Raw genomic sequence first — 10,623 nt, 5'->3', positions numbered from 1 at the left:
AATCTGAGTAGAGTTCTAATAGTTTTTGTAGCGTTGTGGTGGTGGTGGAGCTACCTTGCTCCATTTTCGCACTGTGGCAACACCACAGTGTGATGCAGCTGTTGTTGGTACTCTCCTGGCATGGTTTGGAGGAACTTCCTGTAGAAATCATGAGAATCAGTGATGAGAGATGCTTCTGATCCATGTTTCTGCCCCATCATGACCACCCAGCGACTTGAATTTCATGGCGTACTCCATGAAGGATGTGAATGACAGCGCATTTGAGTGCCTTTACGTAAAAACAGTGCCTAGTTATGCCTTGGATCCCTGTGTTTGTGCAATGACGACGCCCCAAAGCCCAGGATCTTTGACAGTGATCCTACATTGCGGAAAACCCGAGCCTTGGATCTATGTTCTTCTGCCAAGGCTGTGTTGCTACAAAACCCAGGCCGTGCAGGAATGTGAGCTAAGAGATTTTGGATTTGTGTGTGTATTAAAAACATACCCATTTCTACCGCATCCTGAACTAGAAAACCAATACAGAAAAACATTTGTGTCAGGGCGGTGGGCACTTAATATGCATAATGCAAAAATAAAAATTTAGAACCCCAGATTATTCTCAGCAACAAAATAGGAAAGAAGAAAGAAAAGAAGGAAGGAGGGAAGGAGCAGCTATTCCCCCCCCCCCTCCCGCCCGGGACAGGTAAGAAGCCTGATGGTAAATAAGCACCGTTGGCACATAAGCTTTAAGAATAAATAAAACACGGCAGCAGGAGAGCAACCTGAATGCCTCAGCCCTAGCAACGGAGAGGAGAGGGCAGCGAGGAAGCGCCTTCCCTCCGCGCTCGCGTTCACAGTCCCGAGGAGAGAGGCGAGCGGAGAGCGGCGCACCCTCGCCGCTCCTCCCGCCGCTGCTCCACGCGCGCCTTGGAGTCGGGCAGGCTTGGCGACGCGGAGCACTGAGGGAGGCCGCGTCTGCAGCTCCCTCGCCGGCCGCTAGCTGTCGCGCTGGCTCCGGTCTGCGCGGCTGCTCGCGCTCGGCAGAGCTCTCTCCTGCTGTTGCCTCCGTCGCGCTCGCTCCCCATTTGGCGAGCGGAGTCGGCCCAGCAGCATCCGGAGTCGCACCGCGGCGCAGCAAAGGAAGTAGCGCGGCGGCGGCGGCGGTGAGGAGCGAACCCCCGGGGAGCAGCCATGTTGGCTGGCGGGATGCCGTGACTCTCCTGCGCCGGGAAGGGAAGGCGCCCGTGGAGGCCCTCCCGCGGCACCAGGCAGCGCAGAGAACAGGAAGCGGCTCCTGGGCGGCGGCGTTGGCACTGGTGGGCTCGGCTACCGAGAAGGAGGCGGCGGCTGCAGCGTGCCCAGAAGGAGGGAGCGGAGGGCAGGGCGAGAGCCGCCCCCAAGTCCCGGAGCGGCAGAGACCCGCTGCTGCTGCTTCTGGTGAGTTGGGGGCGCTCCTCATTGTCTCCGGTGCGCGCGGGTCAAGGGCCTGGCGGGGAGATCAGCGGGGTGGGGAGGCGCCGCGGAGGTGTGGGGCGATGGGGTGAGCAGATCTCGGTCGGGGGAGGGAAGCCCGCCTGGTGGGGAAGAGCAAGCCCGTCCCCCCCCCCCCAGATCCCTCGACTGTCTCTCATCAGATCCAAAACACCTACGTCTAGATGCGGAAGGGGGATTTGGGATCTGTGACTTTCTGCCTCTTTCCCTCCACCCCCTCCAGGATGGACAGGGAGAGAGGGATAAAGTCCGGACTGCGACTGCGTGGGAGGGATGGGACGTGGTGGCGATGTTTTGGGGTCGCCTCCCGTGCGCTCGGATCTCCCCAGGAGGGATTTCAGGGTTCGGATTCTCCCACTCTCTCTCTCCCACCCACCCGATCCCGGGTTCTCCTGCATTTCCGGGCTGCGCATCTTATCTGTCAAGGACTCCCCCAGAGGGGGCTTGGTGGCTTTTGCTGGCGCACGGCTTTTCTGGTGTCGGTGTCAGCTGTGAAAAGCTGTGCAGATAAAGGCAAGAGGGGTTATCACGACACGGAAGGATTAAGCATTGCTCTCTTCTTTGTGAGTGTTGGGGGGGGGCGGTGCGGGCGGCGGGGAGGCCGCTGGAAAAGGAGGAGGGAAAAGGTCTGGGGTTGTGTTTTTTTAATAGTTTGCCCCCTTAGCTTAGGCCCCGTGAACAAAATGGGATGGATGCCCTGATATTGTGCATTTCCTGAGATCCAGCTCTCCGGATGGTCGCGGTGTTTGTTTCCTGACCATTGCTCTATATATGATCTCCTGCAGCAGTGGCACATTCTGTCATTCTCTTAACATTCCTCCGGTTCCTCGCCCTTTCCCCCCTTTCTCTCTGTCTCCTCCCACTTCTGTCCCGGAGCGCTTTTTAAATGACAGGATATACGAAACACTTACTGACCCTGAACCTCGGTGACCTCACTCAAGCCAGCAATCCCCCCTTCCTCTCCACGATCTGTAATGTCACATATTCAGTGTGAGTAAAATAGCCTGTTCTGCAAGAACAGTGGAGCCTACTTAGTATGAATCACCATTTGAGATTATGTAGAAAACATCACACTGTAGGGTTTTTAGAAACGGATTAGCTTCTTTCTGCTCTTTGGCTGGCCTTGAGCGCCTGCTTATTCTTTTTATTGTAACAGTTTGGGCAGCAGCAGAGAATGTTCAAGTTCTTAAAACTCAGTTGGCGTCTTGTTTATATCAGCTGTATGCCAGCGTTCTAAAGACCTTAAGGATAAAGGAAGAGAGAACCTAGAGCCAGATATTTCAATTCAGAATTCTTTCTCCTTATTTGTGTAGTGCACTCAAACTAAAATGAAAGTGTGAGTATGTGTATGCGAATGTGAACATATGCTTGTGCATATTTGAATGCGTATATCTGGAATTATGCATAGATTGCATTCCACTGTTGTAATGAATGTATAATGGATTGATCTGCTGTTCCTTAAAATGGAAAGTTAAGTGCTTTTTAAATGGGTTGTAATCCTTAGCTTTGAGTTGATTTTGTTCCTTGGTATGTTTGCCGTCTTAAAAGGGACAGTTCTAAATTTAATTTCTGTTGCACTGGTGATATTATGATAAAATGGGAATTTCCTTCCTATTTTATTAAGGCAACAGATACTACCCAGTGATATGTATAAAAATAAACTTGTTCACAGCACTTTTTTTTTTAGGGGTATACCTAAAAAAGTGTGGTAAGTATAACATAAGGGTTTGCTAATTAGGAAGCTACGATTGGCTGGCCAGCTGCAACACCCCGTTGAGTATACACCCCTATAGGCAACCCCAAGTTCACTTAAATAATAAAATTACTTGAGTGTAACAAGCTTAGTACCTGAACTTCTTGGCTGAACAGAAACCTGAACTTGCCTTCTGCGTGTCAAAGCTGCACCTTCTATTCACTGCAGCATGCTGGCCCCCTGCCATACTGTATTTCAGTTTAGCTGCAGTATGAAACTTGCAAAAGATTTTGGGCTAGATGACTGAAGAACCTCTCCTTCTGCAAAAGCAGATTAATGATTAAGATTCCAAGCTGTCTAGCAAGGCAAGCACAGTGCTTAACCCCAAATGTGAAAACTGAATGACTGTCACAACTCTACTACTACTAGTCCAAGTCCTGCACTTGTTTAGGGTAAAAATAAGTAAAAAGGTGGAATGAGGGTGTGGATTGTTCACTGATCTTACAGCACAACCCAAAGCATGTTTATTCAGTGAGGCCTACTTCCTAGTAATTCATTTGGATTGCTATCTTTGTCTGTTCTCTTGAAATGAGAAAAAGGTTATGATGTATGAGGGGTGCTATGGAGAATATCACTTTTATTGAAATTGATGGCAAAGATCCAGACAACAGAGGATCAGGGACTTAATATGTCTCTTCTAGAAGCAAGCAGATTAGAATCTTTGGAGTATCTGATATCGCTTTCAATATGATGGCTAAAGTTAATGGCTTCAGTTGAATTGCTTTCTTGCTTGTTTTCACAAATATTTCCATTGATTTCTGAGTCTGCTAGTACTGGATTTCTGACTTCATGGCAGTTATTGCATGATAATCTTCTGCACGATCATTTCTTTGGTGTTACACGTCTGTTTTTCCATGCCTGTAACTGAAATACAGTATGAAGCATCTGTGAAAAACAGCAAGCAGTGCTCATGCCTGAGCATTTCATATTTAAAATTCCTCAGGGGGTAAAATAAAAGAACCATTGAGAACCAGAAGAAATATTTGCTGTGTTATTTTTAGAAAATAGTTTGCCTATTTTTCCTTCATTCAAAATATGATAGCCTTGAATATTAACAGAGTTTGCGGATTCACTGAGCAGATACCTCAACTTCTAAAATTATACAGTGAATTGTATTTTTGGTCATTAATTCACAGTGCAACCCCTATATATGTTGACTTAGAAGTAAGCCAGGTAAACATTGCTAAATAGAATGAAAAGTACATGTGAGCATACTTTATATTTAACAGATGCTACTTCATTTTATGGAATACCTGGGTCTGCTTTTGATTTCGACTTATCTGTACCATGTGCTGATAGATATAGCATTAGCAGCCCTTCCAGTTTCCAAAGCCTGCCTGCCTTCTCCAGAACTTTCATATAATTGATCCCTGTTTCCTCTGCTTCCCCTACCTAGCGCTCTCTGTTGGTGTAAACTTCTGTCTTCTACTTTCCTTTGGCCTCTTAAAGGATTCTTGTGTACATTTGTCACCTTCCCTTGCAGATATGTTATGTGCCTCAATAAATCCAGTATAGCATACATCTTGCTAGGAGGTGGGATGACCAATGTCTGGATAATGAAAATATTGTAGCTTTATTCTTCTCCCTACATGGAGATTCTAGGGATTGACCCTGGGACTCTGTGCATGTAAAGCACATGCTCTATAGCCTGTCCTCAAAGAAGAAAACTTAGATTTTAAATATTTTGAGAACCTTGTTTTATTTTTATATTTAGAAAAATATTTATAAAATGCTATTTGGTAAAAAAAGAGAAAAGAATCAAAGCAGTTTACAACAAAAACACAATAATCTGGCAAAATAGAAAAGGTCCCAGCAGGCATTTAAAAGTTAAAGCAGAAAAAAACTTAACATGTTTAAAGTATTAAGAAGAGTGTCCAGTAGTCCAGTACTGTAATATACTGTTTTATAGTGTTTATTAGAAAGATTAGATAATATGGAATTCCTTCTTCAGTATATCCATTTATACTTTATATTGTAGTGTTTGTGATTCTTTAGCGAGCCAGTGTGGTATAGTGGTTAGAGTGTCTGACTAAGAACTAAGAGACCAGGGTTCGATTCCCCATTTTCCATGAAGCTCACTGGGCCTAACCTCAGCCTAACCTATCTCACAGGTTTCTTGTGGGAATTACATGAGGAGGGCCAGGAGGTAGGATATGCAAGCAAAGCAAGAAAGCAGGCAATAAATGAATGAATGAATGACAAACATTCGAGCATTGTGCAGTTTGCCCGAGTATATTATTCATTTGCAGTGGAGAAGAGTCAGACACGACTAAAGGACTAAACAACAACAACAACAACAAATTTGTGCTGTAATTGCTTTTCATTGCCCAACAGCAACACAAATATGAGAGAATATGATAGTACCCATTTAGGACCTGATAAGAGAAATGAAAAATTACGTTGTTATTTCTAGCTTGGGAGACCAATATGGCTCTGCTCTGTAGTTCCCAGCATAAAAAGGAATCAAAGCAGCACAACCATAAGAAGTATATACATGTGGAATTATGGTAGCTATACTTAATTGGGCCTAAAATCCATGCAATTACTATTTTATTTGAGGATTAAAAAAACATGGTTTTTAAATTGTTTCTAAACCTTTAACGAGATGGCGGATTCATGATTGGGGTTCGTTCTAGACCAGCACATGTTTGCGTTGCCCTTAAGATTGCTAATTTGTAGGAATTACATAATTTTGCTTTTCCGCTTCCCATTTAACTTAACTGGAATATATAACTCTGCTTCTTAATATACAGTGGTACTTCAGTTTAAGAACAGTCCTGTTTATGAACAATTCTGTTTACGAACTCCACAAACCAGAAGTAGTGTCCCGGTTTGCAAACGGAATTCGAACAGTGGAAGGGCACTGCCGGCAGGAGGCCTCATTAGGGAAAGCATGCCTTGGTTTAAGAACGGTTTTGGTTTAAGAATGGACTTCGTTAATGGATTAAGTTTGTAAACCGAGGTACCACTGTATATTGCTGCTGAATATGTTTTATGATTAGTTATGATTACATACTTGTAGTTGTTTATAAAGCAGAAGAACTGTTTCTAGGTAGAGGAGTTGATGATGGTTATATATTTCAATTTTGTCAGTGAAAGATTTTGAGGTGATTCTTGTATTTGTTTTGTCTAGCCCAGATTTTTAGTCACCAAATTACAGAGCTTCAGTCATTTCCTTTAAATTTTTGTTTACTGGCAGCACAGGTTTTCTTAATCTAGACACACCCTGAATTTCCTTTATGAACGAATCCACTTTTCAAACATTTTTTTCTGTATATGTTCCCCCCACAAATTTATTTTTCCAGTACAATATGTTCTGCTTTGCACTTAGAACCTATGTAATGCTCTTTGTTTGGATATAAATCACACAACGCTCTCATATAATAAGTATTATGAGATAAAATGATTAATCAAGCCCATTGTAACATAATAATAGCTAGCTTAACACTTTAGAAAGCACTGAGTTTTGCTGCAAATTATTTCCTATGCTATGTATGTATGTTTGTTGCTCTGTAATGGATTTTCCAAATTGGAAGCCACCTCATTTCTTAGCAACATGCACTTTGCTTAGCAAGACTAGAAGTGGACAACCTATTGACACAGAGAAAATCCCTCAGTTAATTGAAACAAACAACATGTGAAAGGGGCCTGGCTGGGAGAGGACAGAGCTTGATAAAGGCTGTTTTGAGGATGAAGCATCTTTTCAGAACTATTTTGTTCTTCTGTTTTACGAGCTAATTTCCTAAGGTTGTTGTACATCTTGCTACTTTTATCCGTTTATTTGCATCTTGCCATTCCTCCCAAAGAGTTTCGGGTATTATTATTGTCATTTTTATTTTTATTTGTTGTTGTTATTTATTATTATTATTTTTAAAAATCTACACCTCCCTATACCAATAGATCTCAGGGTGGTTCACAACATAAGATTACAATATTAAAAAACCAAAAACTACATAATAAAAATAAGAACAAAGACAACCCAATAATCCCCCCTTTCACAATACATTTAAAACGGTATTGGATGTCCATCAGCCAAAAGCCTGGTTAAGGAGGAACGTTTTCCCCTGGCACCTAAAGGTGTCTAATGAAGACACCAGCCAAACTTCCTTGGGGAGAGCGTTCCACAAATGGGGAGCCACTGCAGAAAAGGCCCATTCTCATGTCGCCACCCTCAGGACCTCTCGCGGAGGACGTACCCAAATAAGGGTCTCAGATGATGATCTCAGGGTCTGGGTAATCTGCCTAGGCTAGGCTAGGCTTCCCCAACCTGGTGTCCGCAACATGGTTTGGACTACAGCTTGTTCCTGTTCATTGACTATACTGGCTGGGGCCAAAAGAAGTTGTAGTCCAGGCTGGTGTAGGGTTTTGCAGTTTTATTCAATGAGTACAAGAGCCCTGGAGGTAACGTAACAAAAAGTCCTTCCAAACCATGGTTGGCAATCTGGGAGCCAGCTTTGGGAATCCACACACCCTTCACACTCTGGCACAAATTGCTCCCATCCTTCTCTTGCCAGTCTTAGTAGCATTTGGTTCATTTGTTGCTGAGGTGAGCACATTTATTATAGTTATATGCTGCCTTTCCTTCAAGGAGGTCAGCGCTACTACACCTGCACTGGTGCAAGCCATGCCAGTGGACTGTAGGGAGACTTCCAACACCTTTGCCTCCCCTAATGCCTCCTGCATCTTCCATCAAAGCCAGAAGCTGTGAGTAAGGTCAGCTGCAGTCCACAGAGGAAGCCCTAGTCTGCAAGGACTTAACATCTGGCTTCTTTGAAAGCTATTTCCAAGCTAGGAAATTCAACTGTAGAGTGATAGATAGATGATGATAGAGAGAGAGATATATAAATATACAGCTTTGCCCTTTGTCTTTTTTATTGTATTTTAAATATAAACATGTTCTGATAACTTTAGCATGTATGCAGAGTATTTATTTACTTATTTTATTAAATTTGTATAGCACCCTTCATCTGAAGATCTCAAGGCAGTTCACAGCACAAAAATACAAAAAAAATACATAATAATAAGAAGAACAAAAAAACCCCATAACTCCCACAATCCATAATTATGAATACTCCAAATAAATATACAAATAACCAAGGGTTGGTGTAATTTTCTAACCTTTTATTAAGATGGAATCAGGTGTTTGTTTGTTTTTATTTATAACATATATACACCACCCACTTTTATCTGTACAATACAATTATTAAAACATCATAAAATATAGAAAATTCATTCAGTAAGTGAATAACACTCTGTCCAATTAAAGTGTTGGACATGAGTAGGATGTGTGCTTTTATTTAAAATGCATCTTTGTGGGGCACAGGAATTCTTTCATCCCCCCCAAAAAAACATAATCTGGCCCCCCACAAGGCCTGAGGGACAGTGGACCGGCCCCCCGCTGAAAAAGTTTGCTGACCTCTGGTATAGCCTATTGAATTCAATGGTGCTGACTTCCTGGTTAGCTTACAGCAGCCTCAGGCTGTATTCAGACGTGGCTATTATTGTGTTATTTTCCTGGTTATGCTAGCACTGCTGTCCTAATTTCTAACGTTCTTTTTATACCACAGCACTTGTTGTGTTAATGGATCTGTGCCTTTTTTTATCTATATACCACTAAATTTTAAGCAGCCGGAAAGAACTGTATGCTGGAACACCGACCCAAATTTTGCCACATGAAATTACAGTGCAAAACTCCCATTAGAAAATAACAGGATTTCAAATGGATTTTTTTCCCCTGGAATGAAAGTTGGTGCTAGACTTTTGCTAGATTCCACTGGACTTCCAGAAGTGGTTTTTATGCCATGTGAAAGAACACAGAAAACGTGGAAACGAGCAAAACAGGGTTGGGAAAACGGAATAAAGTGCTGTCTGAATGCAGCCGTAGTCTTGATTTTAGGTGTCCCCGGTCTAACACTTCCTGGATAGGTAAAGGTAAAGGTACCCCTGCCCATACAGGCCAGTCGTGTCCGACTCTAGGGTTGTGCGCCCATCTCACTTAAGAGGCCGGGGGCCAGCGCTGTCCGGAGACACTTCTGGGTCACGTGGCCAGCGTGACAAAGCTGCAACTGGCGAGCCAGCGCAGCACACGGAAACGCCGTTTACCTTCCCGCTAGTAAGCGGCACCTATTTATCTACTTGCACCCGGGGGTGCTTTCGAACTGCTAGGTTGGCAGGCGCTGGGATCGAGCAATGGGAGCGCACCCCGCCGCGGGGATTCGAACCGCCAACCTTTCGATCGGCAAGTCCTAGGCACTGAGGCTTTTACCCACAGCGCCACCCTGGATATACTGTACCAAATTGTCTGCCTTTTCAAAATGACAAAAAATTTGCAGTTCCTTTTTACACTCATCTATAGTTAACATTACAATACTGCTTACCGGTATTCATTGTGTCATGTTGGTTGTCTATTCCCACAATTAGGTTCTAAGTCTAATCCATGCAAACTGTGCAGTCACTCCTTTCTGTCTTTCTTTGCTGTGTGTGTGTGTGTGTTTGTGTGTGTGTTTGTAAAGTTAATGAGAGTCACCTCCTGGTGTGAGTCAGCAGGAATGTGGAATTTATTCCAGAGTTCAACAGGGATCAAGATGTGAATCCTGATGCTGTTACAGTGCTAGTTTCCTAGTCTTCCACATAAATACCAAAGATGAGAATTATGCTCATCTTGGCACTCGTCTGCGTCTCCCGCTCTAAGAATACATAATTTTAAGGTACCTTCTGTCTCTATTCTGCTCCTGTTCATGGTCACGTAAGGGTGTTGTATCTTAGTCTAAGCACAAGTATCCCATATGCGTTGATGTGAAAACTGCTATAGTCTTTCTGTGAAAAAGCTTTCCCCTGCATCCTGTTGGCATCAACCTCTGTTCCCTTTCCTAAGGAAGTTAGGAAAATGAATATCTATTTGAGTTTTCAATTAAATGACGGGTGAACCCTTTAAAAACAACAGGTCAACACCATTAGGACTATGCAACATGATTAAATAAGCTACCATTAAATAGGAAATTGGAGGTTTGTGTTTGCTGATGGGCCTCAAGCCATTTTCCTGGCACCATCAGCCATAGGAGGTTTATATTTAGGTGAGGGTGTAGACTAGACTTTGGCCCCAAAGGGCCAGGGCGTACGAAGGGGGGTGCAGGGTGTGTGGGCCACCCCAGGTGCCATCCTGATGGGGGGGTGACAAAATGGCGGGTGGCACTTGTCACCTCGGGGCTTGCAGCACACACGAGCCAGACGTCTCGGCTCCTGCAGGCTCCCCACTGTCTGCTTACTGCCTCCCCCCATTGCCTCCCCAGCTGCACACCCCGTCCCTATAGGTGCTGCACGCCGTGTCTCATCCCTATGGGCGCCACGCGCCCCGTCCCTATTGGTGCCGCAGCCATGTCTTGTCCCTATGGGCGCCGCGT

General features: G+C 44.2%; 1 protein-coding gene across 1 annotated transcript in view; it reads left to right on the top strand.

The window, feature by feature from the left end:
* The first annotated feature begins 1,005 nt into the window (after window positions 1-1,005).
* The window catches only part of CDK17 (cyclin dependent kinase 17), a 70,119-nt gene continuing 60,501 nt past the window's right edge, over window positions 1,006-10,623 (top strand). Inside the window, exon 1 of the mRNA XM_028745880.2 lies at window positions 1,006-1,416. The gene's annotated coding sequence lies outside the window, so the exon portion shown is untranslated. The remainder of the gene's footprint in view (window positions 1,417-10,623) is intronic.

This window comes from Podarcis muralis, chromosome 10 (assembly GCF_964188315.1).
Source record: "Podarcis muralis chromosome 10, rPodMur119.hap1.1, whole genome shotgun sequence".
Lineage (NCBI taxonomy): Eukaryota > Metazoa > Chordata > Lepidosauria > Squamata > Lacertidae > Podarcis > Podarcis muralis.
This window is presented reverse-complemented; position numbering and strand designations above follow the sequence as displayed.